Below are 18,788 nucleotides of genomic sequence, written 5' to 3'. Positions count from 1 at the left end.
AGCGTTTCAAGAAGGCGGCTCACCACCACCTTCTCAAGGGCAATTAGGGATGGGTAATAAATGCCGGCCTCGCCAGCGACGCCCACATCCCATGAACGAATAAAAAAAATCTCTGTGCTCCTCCAATTCTTGCCTCTTGCGCATCCCCGATTTTAATCGCTCCACCATTTGCGGCTGTGTCTTCAGCTGCCTAGGCCCTAAGCTCTGGAATTCCATCCTTAAACCTCTCCGCCTCTCTCTCCTTTAACACATACCTTAAAACCTAACTCTTCGACTAAGCTTTTGGTCACCTGTCCCAATATCTCCTTATGTGGCTTAGTGTCAAGTTTTGTTCAAAAACTCTTCCTGTGAAGCACTTTGTGAGGTTTTACTGCATTAAAGGTGCTATATAAATGCAGGTTGTGTCCTCTGGTTATCGACCCTCCTGCCAATGGAAATAGCTTCTCCCCATCCATTCTATCAAAATCCCCTCATAATTTTGAACACCTCTATTAAATCTCCCCTTAACCTTTTTTTTTGCTCGAAGGAGAACAATCCCAGCTTCTCCAGTCTCTCCACATAACCCATCCCTGGACACGATGGAAGGCGGAGGGCTGCAACCAGGTTTGCAAATTATTGCCAATCGGGAGCTGGACAAATCGAAAGGAACCGAAATGACAAAGAGCTTTGTGTATCTGTAGATACGCTTTGGGAAACGGAATTGGAGGCGAATAAAGGACTGAGCAGAGAGGCGGCCAAGACGCAGTTGAGTCGGCATGTCCCGCTGGAACAGTTACTCTGATGTTGTGGGTGAAATTAAGAGGTCGGAGCCATTTAAAGCGCTCCCAGTTACTGCAGATCAGGCATCAAAACCTGATATCAGCGTCAGGACGCTCAGAATACTTTTTCTTCATTCATTCATGGGTTGTGGGCGTCACTGGCGAGGCCGGCATTTATTGCCCATCCCTGATTGCCCTTGAGAAGGTGGTGGTGAGCCGCCTTCTCGAATCGCTGGAGTCCGTGTGGCGAAGGTTCTCCCATAGTCCGACTCAATAACAGACAAAGCACCGGTGGGCGCGCCGGTTGCAGGAGAGCTGGTTCGCGGTGATATCGATGCTGTGAGCGAGACCAGACCGTTTCCATAAACAATATCCCATCCTTTATTTCTGGAAAAGTGAGACTGATAGTGGACAATTGCATTTCTGTGGCTGCAACATGTAACTTTGTGAAGGTGACAAGCTGCTTTAGTGTATCTAGCAAACACAAGCACTGGGCGGTTTCTGTGGCGCAATCGGTTTGCGCGTTTGGCTGTTAACCGAAAGGTTGGTGGTTCGAGCCCACCCAGGGACGAAAATTGCGCTTTTTTTCTTCCCACTTTCGGATTCATTGCCTCATTCTGATCGACCTGAAGCCGGTGCCAGGTTTTAATTCCTGATCTGCAGTAACTGGGAGCACTTTAAATGGCTCCGATCTCTTCATCTCATTTCACGTTTTCTAATGTGTGATTTGGCTGCAAGAAAGCATTCTGTGAACAATGTGATCTGAGCATGCCTGATTCGCCATAATTTACACTGCGGTCGGATATCAGGCACATGAAAAAAACAGTGAAATGTTTGTGTGGGCGCGATGCTCTGGGATTCCCTGCCTGACCAGCGCCACCGATCCTTCTCTGCAGCCTTCCTAAATACAGCGCAGTAAATGTATCTCTGTGAAATGAGCTCCTGGACAGTAATGCGGAAATTAGTTTGGCTGAGGGGTTATATCCCTAACACGGAGTTTGCAGTATCAGGTTTCCGTAGTGTAGTGGTTATCACGTTCGCCTTACACGCGAAAAGTCCCCGGTTCGAAACCAGGCGGAAACATTCTAAAACCTTGTTCCCATTAAAAATTAGTAAATATTTAACGATTCACATTGCTGAATAATATGAACAAAGTCCATATCTCCCATCCCTGTTAATGCAGTCCGCTGAGAGCAGGCGATGAAAGCCAGCGTGATCGTGGGGGTGAAGGCTGCTTCCAATACTGTCTCATTCCCGGTGGGATCTGGCGGAGATTTGATAAGCCCCATCGATTCAACCAAGGTGGGAGAAATGAAACGGTGTTTGAGAAACATTCATATAAATGATAACATCCAGGATCCTGTCTTCAGAGCGCGTGGTGCAAAGGTCTGACTCCAGATCAAAAGGCTGCGTGTTCACATCACATCGGGGTCAGTGTTTCTTTCACCGCTCACATGAGACTGGATAATTCCCGAATGAAGGTTTTAATTGCTTTTTCACAAAAAAACCCAGAAGTTTGGTCTAAACCCTGACTCAGTACCGACCCAATGGCAGGGAGGGGAGCGCCTGATACTCTCATTTATTTCATGCAACAAACTGACACGAACACTGGTATTGATTCAAAATTGACCTGCAGATGGACACACACAGAAAAAAGACAGCCACAGAAACAGACAGCAACGACTTGCATATATTACATATATATACATATTTATATGTATGTACATAGCGCCTTTAACGTGGTCAGACGATTTAAGCTCGGTGAACTTGCTTCAGCTTTCTGAAATGTACTTGTACATCCTTCAGAGGTCACGGGAAATATATATTTTTTCCCTTTCGAAAAAAGACGCGAAAAGCAGAGACATGTTTTGTTTTCAAAACGGCTGGAGAAATGGCGGACGATCATAAATTAGGAGTCGCCTTTGAAACATTTAAAGGCGACTACCTAAAAATCACTTAGTGCAAATTTCAAATCACGGTTACTATTTATTTAGGTCTGAAAGAAATAACAATAAACATGTCAGTCAGCGCCCGCGGTGAGACGGTGATGAACTTGTTTGTTGTGAAGTTCACCGCTGGGCTAAAGTTGACGCCGTTCAAAAGACGTGAACCCACTCAATGTAAAGGATGAGCTCATAACCAACAGGTCCCGTCATCGTCAAACATCTTCTTTCTTGTTCAATCGAGGGAGCAGAGGCGTGTCCATCATCAGACATCAGCAACTTTAAGAAATGGAACAGATAAAGGCACAGATGCAAGTTCCAAATCTTTTCAATGCAAAGTTATTTCACTTTACTTAAAGTGCCGTGAGGCTGAAAACGGGTCCCAGATGATTTGCGTTCACTCGTGACTTGTTTTCCAGTGTTGGTCCGTCAGGTTTGCAATTCAATTTGTGTTGGATATTGAAGATATTTCAGGATGATTGCACAACATACCATGTGCAAAGAAACATCTTGATAACTTCAATCATCGCACACTCTACATCGACGCTGCAGAGGCCCCAGCACCCCTTTCAATATTGTTTTTTTAACTCACAGTTTTCAAAAGGGAATTGGATAAACGCTTGAATGGAAACAGCAGGCGAGTGGGACTAACTGGACAGCTCTTTCAGAGAGCTGGCACAGGCACGATGGGACGAATGGCATTCGAATGGCGCTGTCCTATTCCATGATTCCATTAATAGATCAATTTCCGCCTTTCACTGAGCCTCCCTAAATGGTGCACAGTAATCGTGTCCCTGTGAAATAAATCTGAACAGTAATACGGAAATTAGCGTGGGTGAGCGGTTTGAAACTCTGGTTAGGCACCTAACAGGAAATTTCCCCTGTCAGTTTGATGAGATTATCAATTATCTCCCCCCCTTTCGATCTTAAATGTCTTTATATTTTTTGATCTCTTCTTCCACTGTCATGCACTCAATGCTAGTCTCCCTGGTAAATACTGAAGAAAAGTGATTATTTAATATTTCTGCCATTTCGCTGTCATTGCCTGTGGATTTGTCGTGTGTATCCCTTAGTGACCCGATTCCTATCCTAAACTTTCTTTGGCTGTTGATGTGTCCAGAATACTTTGCTTTTTTTGATATTCCTTTTTGCCTTTCTAATATTTCTTTCGACTTCTTTCCCAGTCTTTTCACATTCCCCCTCTCCTTTATTGTCCAGTGTGGGCCTTTTACTTTCGCTTCAATTTTGCCCTTATTTCTTTATTCATCCCTGGTGTGTCATTTCTGGCTAGCTTGATCTTACTTTTTAGTGGGATATATTTCTCCTGGACTCGATTGATCAGCGTTTTAAATGTTTCCACTGCTGTTCTATTTCTTTGTCCAGATCATTAATATGTCAACCATTTCACCGTTCGAAACTTCTCAAGTCACATATCCATGACAAAGCCAGTTGCTTTTGTGGGAGGAGCAAATCGACTTGCCAGTAAAATCAGCTGCAGCCCAATCCACAAATAAAATATTTCCACGGAACAGTAAAGATAACAAATGTCAGAAGTGGGATTCGAACCCACGCCTCCAGAAGAGACTGCGACCTGAACGCAGCGCCTTAGACCGCTCGGCCATCCTGACGACCGATTTCATGTTTCATTCTGCATCATTTCTGCACTGTTGGCCAGTGAAAGCATTATAAAAGTTTAAAATGGCACTCGCCTAACGTGGGGCTCGAACCCACGATTAAGAGCTTCGTGCTCTGTCCGACTGAGCTCGCAGGGCCTGAGTATTGTTCACCGCCTGATCTGTCATGACAGCAAGCAGGAGAAAGACTCCATTTCGAATTATTGCAATCAATTCTGAGGGATCGGATGAACTGTCACTTCGAAAGTCACGGATGAATCAAGGACAGTCAACATGGATTTGCCAAGGGGAGGTCGTGTCTGACTAACCTGATTGAATTTTTCGAGGAGGTGACAAGAAGGATGGATGAGGGTAGCGCAATTGATGCAGTCTACGTGGATTTTAGCAAGCCTTTTGAAAAGTTCCCACATGGCAGATTGGTCAAAAAAGTAAAGGCCCATGGGAGCCAAGGGAATGCGGCTTGTTGGATCCAAAATTGGCTCAGTGGCAGGAAGTTAATGGCCGACGGGTGTTTTTGCGGCTGGAAGGCTGTTTCCAGTGGGGTGCCGCAGGGCTCGGTACTTGGTCGTTTGATTTTTGTGGTATCCATGAACGATTTGGACTTAAACGTCGGAGGCATGATAAAGACATTTGCGGGTGACACAAAAATAGGCCGTGTGGTTGATAGCGAGGTGGAAAGCTGTAGACTGTGGGGGTTCAGGCAATTTTCTGATAACAAAGCACTCAATCTATCACTGAACGAATCTTGAACGAATACGTGTGTTTGACCCGGCACAGGCACGATGGGCCGAATGATCTCCTCTTGTGGACTAACATAATACGATGATACCAAGTGTTATCAGATGGAAAAGCAACACATTCCAAATAAAAGCAGAGAGAGGAAACTCGTCTAACAGCATAACAGCACGGTGAGATATTGTATTTGGGAAGGATAAGGAGGGATAGTTTATCATGGTGGTAGTCACATAGGGTATCAATTGTGACTTTGATAAGGACCATTTCATGCTGCGACAGTCTCTGGTACTGTGTGTGAGTGTGGGATTCATTCTGTATCTGTCTGTCTCTGGTACTGTGTGTGAGTGTGGGATTCATTCTGTATCTGTCAGTCTCTGGTACTGTGTGTGAGTGTGGGATTCATTCTGTATCTGTCAGTCTCTGGTACTGTGTGTGAGTGTGGGAGTCATTCTGTATCTGTCAGTCTCTGGTACTGTGTGTGAGTGTGGGATTCATTCTGTATCTGTCAGTCTCTGGTACTGTGTGTGAGTGTGGGATTAAATTCTGTATCTGTCAGTCTCTGGTACTGTGTGTGAGTGTGGGATTCATTCTGTATCTGTCTGTCTCTGGTACTGTGTGTGAGTGTGGGATTCATTCTGCATCTGTCAGTCTCTGGTACTGTGTGTGAGTGTGGGATTCATTCTGTATCTGTCAGTCTCTGGTACTGTGTGTGAGTGTGGGATTCATTCTGCATCTGTCAGTCTCTGGTACTGTGTGTGAGTGTGGGATTCATTCTGTATCTGTCAGTCTCTGGTACTGTGTGTGAGTGTGGGATTCATTCTGTATCTGTCAGTCTCTGGTACTGTGTGTGAGTGTGGGATTCATTCTGTATCTGTCAGTCTCTGGTACTGTGTGTGAGTGTGGGATTCATTCTGTATCTGTCAGTCTGTGGTACTGTGTGTGAGTGTGGGATTCATCTGTATCTGTCACTCTCTGATACTGTGTGTGAGTTTGGAATTGATTCTGTATCTTGTCAGCAGTGTGTGTGAGAGTTTGTGATTAATTCTTTATGTAAAACTGTGTGTTAGTGTGGGAATCTTTCGGTATCTGTCAGTCCCTGGTACTCCATATTTTGTGAGTGTGAGATTCATTCTGTATATACAGTCTCCAGTACTGTATGTGGGAGTTGAATTCATCCTAGATATACAGTTACTCATACTGCATGTGATTGTGGGATTCATTCTGTATATACAGTCTCCAGTACTGTATGTGGGAGTTGAATTTATCCTAAATATGCAGTTACTCATAATGCATGTTAGTGTGGGATTCATACTGTACCTGTCAGTCTCTGGCACTGTGTGTGAGTGTGGGATTAACTGTGTGTCTGTCAGTCTCTTGTACTGTATGTGAGTTTGGGATTCCTTCTGCATCTGTGAGAGTTGGAGTCATTCTGTGTCTCTGTGTCTCTGGTACTGTCTCTGAATGTGAGATTCATTCTGTATCTGTACGTAATTATTCTGTACAGATTACATTATGGCGTTCAATATTGTAGCTTTAATATCTCGATGTTTAAATAGTTTTACTCATTGTTTAATTGGTAAATATGGACATACTTTAGGATATGATGCTGGAGGTTTAATCCGATAATTTGTGTGCTTTTTGGAGTACTATTAAATCTGTATCTCTGTGAGTACTGTTGTGGATATTAATGTATCTTTCAAACTGATAAGGTGAACATTTTTGAATTGGTATGTAATGTGTAGATCAGTCTGTAGAAATAGAATTGACACCGTATCTTTCAATCTAATATTGTATGAGATTTTTGGACTGGTATGTAATGTGTATCTCAGTCTGCACTAATAGAATTGACAATCTATCTTTAAATCTCATTCTACGAGTACATTCTGAACAAGTATCTAATTTGTTTCTCAGGTTTACTATCTTTCAATATTTCTCACTCTGATACTCGACCTGAGTTTTGGACTTGTATGCAATTTGTATCATATGATACACTTTTCGAATGGATATTGCGGGACTGATTTAGGGGGAATGGAACAGTGCCAGCCTCACCTACTCTGCTTGACTGTTGGATTGAAAACGTGTCTCTGGAAATTGTGATCAGTGTGGGACTGACTACTTCTGCTGTCTGAGACTGTGGAACTGATGACCTGTCTGTGTCTCTGTGCTCTGTGAGTGATAATATACCTACTGTGTGTGAGAAGGAGCTGGCTGCATTGTTCCTTCTGCCTCGGATGGAGGAAGCATCACATTTATTCTGGATCGTTCAAGGGTTTGCCTGGAGAAAGAAAACTATCTCTTGTTACTCAGGAACACGTGAGGAAGAAAATACAGAAGTGATCAGTTTAATATCTCTGTTAATGATCATTTTGAATATCCACAAATGAAATCCAGTGATACAAACAGTGTCAGTGTCTGACTCCACTGCAGTACTGCAGCACTCAGCTTCTGCATACCAGGTGTGTTGGGCTGTTTTACAACAATTTAATGGCATCCAGACACGGCCCAACCCCTGCAATGATCCATGAATGGGACTACCCGATGGGGCAGGGACCTTTGTGCAGGTCATGTTTCTAATCCCCTCTCCCATGGGACTAACCGTTCAACCGAAACCAAACAGCCGCTGTTTAAAATGTGTCCTTCACACTTCTCACCTGATGCCTGCAACAGATGCTCTTTGTATAACTCCCCACATCCTTACTGTCCGGCTCTGTTTCCACTCTTCACTGTCCAATAACAATAAACAGGGTGAGGCTGGAACTAAACCAGAACCATTCACTACTGGTTTGGGGAGAGAAAGCAGCAATGATTTTACATAGCAGGTTCTTCCCATTCTCTCTCCCTTCCCCTGGACACACCCTGTACGCACACAGCCCGAGAATGACCTCTCCCTTCCCCCCTCTCACTCCATGTTCCGGGACCAGTTCCTGATCCACTCCGCCTCTTACAAACAGCCCCCGGACTCCCCCTGAACTTCCCCCGGACTCAATGCCGATCTCTGAGCCCATCTGCGGACACGGTTCCGAAACGATGATCTGCTGTAACGAGGCTGCTCTTTGCTCCCTTCCCCCGGGGGCCGTGATCTCTCCATTCCCGGCTGTTTTAAACCATCTTCTTCCACTCACTGAGGGAATGGCGCCCACAATTCCCAATCCAAAAATCGATGGCAACTTTCCCCAATTGGATTTTTTCCGAGTCTGAGCAAAGTAAGTGGGACTGGGGGAAAGGTCAGAGGGAATGGGGTCCACAGGCAGTGCAGGAACAGGCACCAGAATGGGAAACAGATGGGATTCCACCAGTGCCTAACGCTGGAATCCAGACTGACTTTACAATCTCCAACTATTAAACTAGATGTTTCCATCCCTGCTGTTTCTCTCGGGGTCTTTTGATGGTAAAGAGCCTTTCAGAGATAAAGTGAGCGGCTGTGAAATCAGCCAATGGATTCTCTTCATTAATGGCCCCTATAATGTGTGACTGAGAGAGGATTTCTCAAACCAATCCTGGAGAAACATGGGAGGAAAGTGGGAGTCGGTGTATTTGCTGGGACCGTGTAGGGTTAATATCAGACAGCAACAGTCGCAGATTAATTTAACCGGAGTGAAACTGTAGGTCACTGAGAGTAATATCGAACAGCCCTGAGCTGTAAAACTGCAGATAGTACAACAGGCATTAGAGGGTTAAATGTGACCCATTGTTTCTGTCCCTCTCTGTACTGTCCCTGAGTGTGGGATTAATAGTGTTTCTGACCCTTGTACAATATCAGTGAGAGATGAGATTGCATCTTCTGTCTCTCCAACGTGATCTTTCTGGATAAAACGGCACTTTACCGGTCAGTCTGGAACTAATACTGTTATCGTCTGTCTGTCACTGTGTGTCACCGCTCTCTCTGTCTCTCTCACCGTGTCTGCCTCCCTCTCTCTCTCTCTGGTGCTGTATATGAAGGTGGATACTGCTATTGAGCGTGATTTGGACACAGATAGGGATTGTAAGACTGATACTGTCTCTCTCTCTCTGTTGCTGGACATGAAAGTGGGATACTGTCTGATATAAAATAGAGAGAATGAGATGTCCGGGCCGGGCCTCACTGTAACTGGGGATGTGTTCGGCTCCAGTCCCAGTTCATGGTCATAATCTTTTCACAGATTCAGGGCGAGAGTCTCTGTGAGACGGTAACACTGGCGGAGAAACTCCGCGTCAGAACTCAAACCCCAACACATGAGATTCTCCAAATAAGCTGGAATAAGGTGTTTGTAAAACGCTGAACCCGTCTGGGAGGGGAGGTGTGGGGAGATAGAACAGGGAAACAGACTGAAATGGAGGAGCCGAGTTGACTTGTTATTGAACGGACTGTATTTAGGCAGGAATATTAACGATTTCTCATTGTAACGGGGCTTATTTGAAAGCTTCGGGTTTTGGGAATCCTTGAATATGAAGCCCGGGTCTGTCACGGTTTGTGCGGAGCGCTGAGGTTCGGTTCTATTATCGATAAACGGTTTGAAACTGTCGGATGGAGAGAACTGGAGGTGGAGCTGGAAGATCAGAGGCCGCTCTCCGCTCTGTCACTCTGACTGTCTCCTCCCCTCCCGATTTCTCTGTTTAATCCCCCATATGGAACCAAAGCGGGTCGGTGGACTCGAAACACGGTTTACTCGTTAACAGGACGAGACGTGAGTAATGTTCCTGATCTCCTGGGCACCAGGCAATTCACTGTTATTTGTTTCTGTACAGAGTTACATCTCAGTGATTCCCCAGTGAGTTTGATGCGTTATGTAAATAATCCAACAAAATAGAACAGAAACGGAGCGAAGCGCTGAATTCCACAGATGTAGAAAGGTTATTCGAGCAGTTCTGGTGATTCTTTATGAGCCCAGCATGGCAAGGAGATTAAATAAATACAAGAAATCTGGTGATGTGTGGGCTGGGTTCCATAAGTCACCGTTTAAAGTACCGGACTGTGGTCACTGCCCCGACTCCAGTCCCATTAATACCTCATCTCGTCCACAACGAGACAAAAGCAGCTCAAAGCCACACTGATAGCATGATATCAGCGTCTCCCTTCAGACAGTAACCAGCCCTTTCACAGATACAGAGGGTGGCTCTGAAAAGAGCCTTTACATCGAGTTACATTGAAACTACAGCACAGAAACAGGCCATTCGGCCCAACTAGTCTATGCTGGCGTTTATGCTGCTCATGAGCCTCCTCTTTCCTTACTTCATCGAACCCTATCGGCATATCCTTCTATTCCTTTCTCCCTCATGAGCTGATCTATCTTCCCCTGAAATGCCCCTCTGTTATTTGCCTCAGCTACTCCTCGTAGTTGCAAGTTCCACATTCTAACCACTCTCTGGGTAAAGCAATTTCTCCTGAATTCCCTATTTGATTTATTAGCGACTATTTTATATTTATTACCTGAAGTTTTGGACTCCCCACAAGTGGAAACATTTTCTCGACATCTATCCTAACAAACCCTGTCATTATCTTAAAAACCTCGATCAGATCAACCCTCAGCCTTCTCTTTTCCAGTGAAACGAGACCCAGTCTGTTCAGTCTTTCCTGATAAGAATATCCTCTCATTTCTGGTATCATCCTTGTGAATCTTGTTTGCACCTTCTCCAATGCCCCTATGTCTATAATATGGAGACGAGACCAGTTCGCAGTATTCCAAGTCTGGTCTAAACAAGGTTCTATACAAGTTTAACATAACTTCTTTGCTTTTCAACTCTATCCCTCTAGAAATGAATCCTAGTGTTTGATTTGTCTTTTTATGACCTGATTAACCTGGGTCGCTACTTTTAGTAATTTGTGTATCTGTACCACCAGATCCCTTTGCTCCTCTATCCCGTTTAGACTCTTATTATCCAAGCAGTGTGTGACCTCCTGATTCTTCATTCTGCAAGTTTATTAATGCCCTCTTGCATTTTGATGCTTTCTTCCTTTGTATTAACTAAATCCCCCAAGTTGGTGTCGTCCACAAATTTTGGAATTGTACTTCCGATTCCCGAATCCAAATCGTTAATGTAAATTGTGAAGAACAGTGGTCCCAGCAACTGTAACTCCACTTCCCACCTTTTGCCAGTCTGAGTAGCGACTCTTCACCTCTATTCTCGGCTTTTAGTTTTGCAGCCAACTTACTATCCATTCTGGCACCTGACCCTGACTCCACGTGCTCTGAACTGAGCCACGAGTCTACAATGTGGTACATTGTAGAAGGCCTTCGGAAAATCCAAATATATCACATCTACTGCATTAAACTTGCCTACACTTTCTGTTCCTTCTTCAAAGATTTCAATCAGGTTGGTCCTGTCCTTTGGTTTATCAGATTAAGTCTTGGCCGGTTTACTTGCTCTTGGAGCTCACAATGCTGGTTTTCTTCGGCAGCAGCACGGCCTGGATATCAGACAACACCCTGAGCGATGGTCACCCGTCCCAGCAGCTTGTTGAGCTCCTCGTCGTTGCGGATGGCCAGCTGCAGGTGTCTGGGGATGATGCGGGTCTTCTTGTTTGTCCCGGGCCGCGTTACCGGGCAGCTCGAGGATTTCAGCCGTCAGATACTCGATGCACAGCAGCCAGATCGACCGGAGCTCCGGCACCCACACGTTCAGCATAGTTCCCCTTTCGCAGGAGCCTGTGAACACAAGTAACAGGGAACTGCAGTCCGCCCCGGGATGAGCAAGACTTGGCCTTGGCCCGAGCTTCACCGCCGGTTTTTCCTCTTCCAGACATATCCACAATCTCACAAACACTTTCACAAAGAATGAAGAAATTCTACCGCAATCGCCCTTCTTATTCCTTCTGGAGGAGTACAGTGGGGGCAGTTGTGATGGGTCTCTCTCAGAGTGTTCACACTGCCCGCTCACCCTCACTGATATTCTATCTTTGAACTGCTGTAATATTGTCCTTTAGTAATATTGCTGCTCCTCCTCCTTTCCCTATTTCCCTGTCCTTTTTAAAGTTCTTATAGACTTGAATATTAAGCTGCCATTCCTGCCCAGTTGGTGGTCAGGTCTCTGTAATGATTTAATGTAATTATTTAACTTTACTCAATGGCTGATGTGAGCTGTGGTAAAATGTATTTCCAGCTGGTCAAGTATTGCAGGTATCGACTGTCTCTTCAGTCCGATATCAGGTGAAGAATTACTGGCTGGTGTGGAATTTCCATTGATTGGGGGTTGGTGAAATCTACTGGGCGGAAACAGGAACTGCAACAGAGCGAGAAAGGATCCGTCAGAAACCAGTGAAAATGAAGAACAAAATCCAACAGCCTGCAGTGTCTGTTCAGGATCTGATGTTTAGGAACTATTTTATTGTTGATTGTTTTCAGCGATGGTGGTATAGTGGTCAGCATAGCTGCCTTCCAAGCAGTTGACCCGGGTTCGATTCCCGGCCATCGCAGTTAAGTGTTCTTATTAGTTTATTTCCATCAGAAACTCTTAAGTTTATAATCGAATTTCATGCAGTTCAGTTGGATATTATTTCCAAAACATAATCGAGTGTAATTATCGTAAAATGTTTTCAACCTTCATTTCTTTTCCCTACAGAAGGAAAAGAGGAAAAACATGCTGGAAATACTGATTTACCAAGGGTCTAATGAGAGTGAGGAAGGGAAATGATATGTTCGCCTTTATTGTAAGGGTGATGGAATATAAGAGTAAGGAGGTCTTGCTGCAATTGTGGTATGAGGAAATATTGTGTAAAATTGGCCAATATTCGGTGGAGTTTAGAAGAATGAGAGGTGATCGCATTGAAATGTATAAAATTCGTGGACGGCTTGACAGTGTAGATGCTGAGAGTCTGATTCCCCTGGCTGGAGAGTCAAGAACTAGAGCTCATAGTCTCAAGATAAGGGCTCGGCCATTTCGGACCGACATGAGGAAACATTTCTTCACTCAAAGGATTGTGAATCTTTGGAATTCTCTACACCCCAGAGGGCTGTGGATGCTCAGTCGTTGAGTTATATTCAAAGCTGAGATCGATAGATTTTTGAACTCGAGGGGAATCAAGGGATATGGGGATCGGGCGGGAAAGTGGAGTTGAGATCGAAGATCAGCCATGATCTTATTGAATGGCGGAGCAGGCTCGATGGGCCATTTGGCCTATTCTGCTGCTATTTCTTATGTTCTTATGCAGAAAGGTTTATTTCCAAGTGTGCTGATGACAATTTAGGTAGCACAGTAAACATTGTCGATGGGAGCAGAAATTTGCAAAGGGACATTGATAGATTAAGTGAGTGGGTAAAACTGTGGCAGATGGAGTTCAACGTGGGGAAGTGTGAGGTCATCCCTTTGGACCTTAAAACGATCGATCAGTGTATTTTCTAAATGGCAAGAAGCAAGGAAATGTGGGGGAGGAGAGCGATTTAGGGGTCCAAGTGTAGAAATCACTAAAAGTGATTACTAAATCACGATAAAAATATTAAAATGGAGATTAAATTTTGATCTTTATCTCAAGGGAATTCGAATAAAAAGCAGTGGAAGTTATGTCACCGTTATACAGAGCTCTGGTTCGGCATCATTTAGAGTTCAGTGCTCAGTTTTGGGCACCGCACTCTCTATAATGGCTTGGAATGAGAAGGGGTTTTTCAGTAAAGGAAGCTCACTGAACTGCAGGGTTTTTGAAGAGTTATGCTCAGAAATGGGAGCGGAGCTCATTTACTGCTTCACACTGTTACAACACATTGAGGAGATCAGCATCAATGAAGAAAAAGGGAATGAAATGAAATGAGTCACACAGTTGCATCTCGCTGCTCTGTCTGACCATTTTAGTCGCTACTTCCCTGCAGAGGGATTTGAAAATTTGAAGGAAAAGCGTTGGGTGAAAGATCCTTTTGCTTTCGAAAATCCTGAATCAATAATGAAGCTAAACTTGATGCCTGAGCAAGAAAACGAGCCGGTGTGACTCACCTGTGAGCACACTGAAAACACGCCACAAGTCATTCAGTTTGTCATCTTTTTGGATCAGTGCTTTCAAAGTATATCCTCTGTTATGAATGCTGCTCTGTTGTTGCTGCCGTTCACAACAACCTACCTGTGCGAACTGGGATTTTCGACTTTGACAAGGTTAAAAACAAGAGAAAGAAACTCAACAGCGCACCTGATATGCGTGAAGCACTTTCATCCTGTGATCCAGATTGGAACGAGATCATGAACAACTGACAGACCCACCCCTCACATTAAGTAAGTGAAACTCAACCTGATCTTCTTTTACTGTATTTATACTGTATTTAAAATGTTTTTCAAGCAACGTCGATGTCTAATTTTAGTTATTACTTGAAGTGAAGTGAAGAGCGAGCATGGACTGACCTTTATTGGGATTTGATGAAAACTCCAGTCTGAAGTTATTATTTGGGATCCTGCGGGAAGTGTTCAACTTCAACTGGGTCAAGAGAAAAATAGTTTGAGAAACTATGTTCTACATTGTCCGGTCAGTGTCTGTTCAGCAAACCCGCTCTGAATTTCTCAGTCTGCATTTCCAGAAACGGTTCTGTGCGCTACGCAGGCAATAAAACACTGACCCACAACCTGCGACTAATGGCGGCCGGAGGGCCCACAATCCCCCGCGCCACAGGAACCCCTCTATCTCTCCAAGGTGCTGATTTCTCCGGCCAGCGGCCCTTGCAGCGCCTGCGCATTGCGCCCCTTCGAATGGAGATAGACCGTATTCTACCGCGCGCGGCATTCTGGGTAAGGTCATCCACCATTGTAAACGCCGCTTGCTGATAATTCTGTGATGGGGTTTAGAAGGACGAGGTTTATTCAATCAAAAGCGAAATAATGCGGATGCTGGAAATGTGAAATATAAAGAGAAAATGCTGGTAATCCTCAGCAAGTGAGGCAGCAAGTCATCCTTAGGTTTCTGTTTGGAACTAGCGAACGTGCTTTTGGAGGAAGCAGCAATGAGCTCAAGGCGGTTCTCTTAACTTTACAGGCAGCCTACAGCTTAACATGTTGGTGCTGAGGGACAGGATACCTCTTTTCCTTTCTCAAACCTAAAAGCTTTCTGTGTCTGCCCGAACACGGCTGTTTTGCTCGAGCATTTGCCGCTGCTCACCAGCAGGGAGTGCCTTTGAGTAACAACACGTCAAACCGCTTTCAGGACAAAAAGCCTCCCATCAGTCAGACAGACAGGGCTCTCGCTGTTTCCTCAAGCTCGGGCTGCTGTTCTTGTCCGATAACCTCGTCTGCGTTCCGCAGGCTCGGGCTCTTCTCGGCATCATTCACGATTACTGTGCATTTCCGTTCTGCGATTGCTCACTTCCGAATACTCGATACCGCGGATTGGAGCAAAGTATTGAAAGTATTCAGGGAGGGGCTAACCCAAGGCAAGATTTCTCTGCTGGTGATGGAGCTGCTTGGAGACGAGTGCAAAGCAACTACTGTGAAGGGCAGGTACCGAGTAAATCTCCGTCAGGCCAACGTGACTGCACGAGTCGGGGTGTTAAAAACGGTGAACAATCACCAAACAGAAGGATCTTTGCTGCTTCCCTTCGATCGCTCAGCTGGGAGAACAGAGGATTATTGTGGAAAACAAAGCAGAGTCACCCAGAGGTTGCTGGTTGAATTCCGGCTCCAAGTAGCGAATGTGATTTTGGAAAAAGCAGCAGTTAGATCAAGGCCGCTCACTGTGGCTTCCCGTTCTGCTGTTGCTCACTTGCTGACACTCGATACCGCCGATTGGAGCAAAGTATTGAATATATTCAGGGAGGGGGCAATTCGTGACGCTGCTTGGAGGCGAGTGTGAAGCGACCATTGTGAAGGGCAATCGTCTGACAGTAACTGGGGAATTCGCTCAAATGGTAAAGCGCTCGCTTCGTATGTGAGAAACAGCGGGATCGATGCTCGTATACTCCACTCACTTTTTTTACCTTGGGGAATTGTCCCGAAACAAAAATGGTGTCAGTTTTCAACAAATCCACAACCCACGGAAATCCTCAGCTTCGATCAAGAGAGGTCAAGCGGCAGTAAATCTTTTGGTGTGCTGCAGTAAGCAAAAGTTTTTGATTTTGGTGATTAGCAAAGATGCAAAGATGAAGTGAGACATGGAAAAAAGCTTCACATGTCCTGATGTCTTTTCTGTGGATTGAACTCAGGGTTTACAAAGTTAATAAAACGAATGCATTCCCTGCTGTGTTAAGAGCGCACGAACGGTGGAGACTGCGAGGCAGTACTGCCAATTAGGTCAGTTTGCAAGCTACCTGAAGTCATAAAGTAATGGACAGTTTGCAAAAACAATCCAATCAGGTAGTAGTTGACCAGACAATATTCTGGTTTGCCATAAGACACGATCTCCACTTCTACACTGGCCAAGGGTGTGCAGAGAAAGGAGCAGCTCACACTCCCACAGCGCTGCGGTCTGAAAGGAACCGAGTCAGTCTCGGTCATGCACATGTGACTCCACGAGTCCGGGAGTGTCAAAAGGCGCACAGTGAATATTTACCAAAGAGAGCAATCTTTGCTGCTTCCCTTCGATCGTTCAGCTGGTACAGCGGAGGACTGTAATAGTATTAACAGATAAAAATCATCCTTAGCTTTCTGGTTGGAACGAGCGAACGTGCTTTTGGAGTAAGCAGAAATCAGCTTATGGCCGTTTTCTTTACTTTACAGACAGCCGACAGCTTAACGTGTTGGCGCTGAGGCACAGGAGACCTCCTTTCCTTTCTGAAACCTGAAAGCTTTTTGTGTCTGCCCGAAACCGGCTGTTTTGCTCGAGCACTTGCCTCTGCTCACCAGCAGGGAGTGCTTTTGAGTAACAACACGTCAAACTGCACTCACTTTCAGGCAAAAAGCCTCCCCTCAGTCAGTCAGACAGACAGAGCTCTCGCTGTTTCCTCAAGCTCGGGCTGCTGTTCTTGTCCGATAACCTCGTCTGCGTTCCACAGGCTCGGGCTCTTCTCGGCATCATTCACGATTACTGTGCCTTTCCGTTCTGCGATTGCTTACTTCCGAATACTCGATACCGCGGATTGGAGCAAAGTGTTGAGAAAATTCAGGGAGGTGGCAATACGTGGCGCTGTTTGGAGGCGAGTGTGAAGCGACTATTGTGAAGGGCAAGTGGATTCGCTAAGGAGGGGAATTAGCTCAAATGGTAGAGCGCTCGCTTAGCATGATCGGGATCGATGCCCGCATTCTCCACTCACTTTTTTACCTTGGGGAATTGTCACGAAACAAAAATAGTGTCAGTTTTCAGCAAATCCAGAACCCACGTCAATCCTCAGCTTCGATAAAGAAAGATCAAAGAGCAGCAAATCTTTTGGTGTGATGCAGTAAGCAAAAGTTTTTGATTTTGGTGTTTAGCAAAGATGGAAAGATGAAGTGAGACATGGAAAAAAGCTTCACAGGTCCTTATATCTTTTCTGTGGATTGAACTCAGGATTTACAAAGTTAATAAAACTAATGCACTCCCTGCTGTGTGAAAAGCGCATGAACGGTGGAGACTGCCAGGCAGCACTGCCAATTAGGTTAGTTTGCAAGCTATCGGAAGTCAAAAAGTAATGGACAGTTGGCAAAAACAATCCAGTCAGGTCGGAGTTGTCCAGACAATCTTCTGATTTGTCATTAGACACGATACCAACTGCTCCACTGGTCTCGGGTGTGCAGAGAAAGTAGCAGCTCACACGGCCACAGCGCTGCGGTCTGAGCAGGAAATGAGTCAGTCTCGGTCATGCACACGTGACTCCACGAGTCCCGGAGTGTCAAAAGGCGCACAGTGAATATTGACCAAAGAGAGCAATCTTGGCTGCTTCCCTTCCATCGTTCAGCTGGTACAGCGGAGGACTGCAATACAATTAACAGATAAAAGTCATCCTTAGGTTTCTGGTTGGAACGAGCGAATGTGCTCTTGGAGTAAGCAGAAATTAGCTCAAGGCCGTTTTCTTTACTTTAGAGACAGCCAAAAGCTTAACATGTTGGCGTTGAGGCACAGGAGACCTCCTTTCCTTTCTGAAACCTGAAAGCTTTTTGAGTCTGCCCGAAAACGGCTGTTTTGCTCGAGCACTTGCCTCTGCTCACCAGCAGGGCGTAACTTTGAACAACAACACGTCAAACCGCACTCACTTTCAGGCAAATCAGCCTTCCATCAGTCAGTCAGACCGACAGACAGACAGAGCTCTCGCTGTTTCCTCAAGCTCGGGCTGCTGTCCTTTTCCGATGACCTCGTCTGCGTTCCGCAGGCTCGGGCTCTTCTCGGCATCATTCACGATTACTGTGCCTTCCCGTTCTGCGGTTGCTCACTTGCGAATACTCGATACCACGGATTGGAGCAAAGCATTGAAAAAATTCAGGGAGGTGGCAATTCGTGGCGCTGTTTGGAGGCGAGTGTGAAGCGACTATTGTGAAGGGCAAGTGGATTCGCTAAGGAGGGGAATTAGCTCAAATGGTAGAGCACTCGCTTAGCATGCGAGAAGTAGCGGGATCGATGCCCGCATTCTCCACTCACTTTTTTACCTTGGGGAATTGTCCCGAAACAAAAATGGTGTCAGTTTTCAGCAAATCCAGAACCCACGTCAATCCTCAGCTTCGATAAATAGAGATCAAAGAGCAGCAAATCTTTTGGTGTGCTGCAGTCAGCAAAAGTTTTTGATTTTGGTGTTTAGAAAGATGGAAAGATGAAGCGAGACATGGAAAAAAGCTTCACAGGTCCTGATATCTTTTCTGTGGATTGAACTCAGGATTTACAAAGTTAATAAAACTAATGCACTCCCTGCTGTGTTAAGAACAGACCTACT

At 45.2% G+C, this 18,788-nt stretch overlaps 4 non-coding genes and 1 pseudogene across 4 annotated transcripts; 4 read left to right on the top strand and 1 right to left on the bottom strand.

The window, feature by feature from the left end:
* LOC137314528 (zinc finger protein 585A-like) overlaps positions 1-18,788 on the top strand; it is a 915,457-nt pseudogene that overhangs the window by 451,382 nt on the left and 445,287 nt on the right.
* trnan-guu (transfer RNA asparagine (anticodon GUU)) lies at positions 1,256-1,329 on the top strand. Its single transcript has one exon. It is a non-coding gene; the product is annotated as a tRNA-Asn (tRNA).
* On the top strand, positions 1,769-1,841 carry trnav-uac (transfer RNA valine (anticodon UAC)). The gene has a single exon. It is a non-coding gene; the product is annotated as a tRNA-Val (tRNA).
* Positions 4,247-4,329, bottom strand: trnal-cag (transfer RNA leucine (anticodon CAG)). Its single transcript has one exon. It is a non-coding gene; the product is annotated as a tRNA-Leu (tRNA).
* On the top strand, positions 12,389-12,460 carry trnag-ucc (transfer RNA glycine (anticodon UCC)). Its single transcript has one exon. It is a non-coding gene; the product is annotated as a tRNA-Gly (tRNA).

The sequence above is a fragment of the Heptranchias perlo genome, unplaced genomic scaffold, assembly GCF_035084215.1.
Source record: "Heptranchias perlo isolate sHepPer1 unplaced genomic scaffold, sHepPer1.hap1 HAP1_SCAFFOLD_52, whole genome shotgun sequence".
NCBI classification, from domain to species: domain Eukaryota; kingdom Metazoa; phylum Chordata; class Chondrichthyes; order Hexanchiformes; family Hexanchidae; genus Heptranchias; species Heptranchias perlo.
This window is presented reverse-complemented; position numbering and strand designations above follow the sequence as displayed.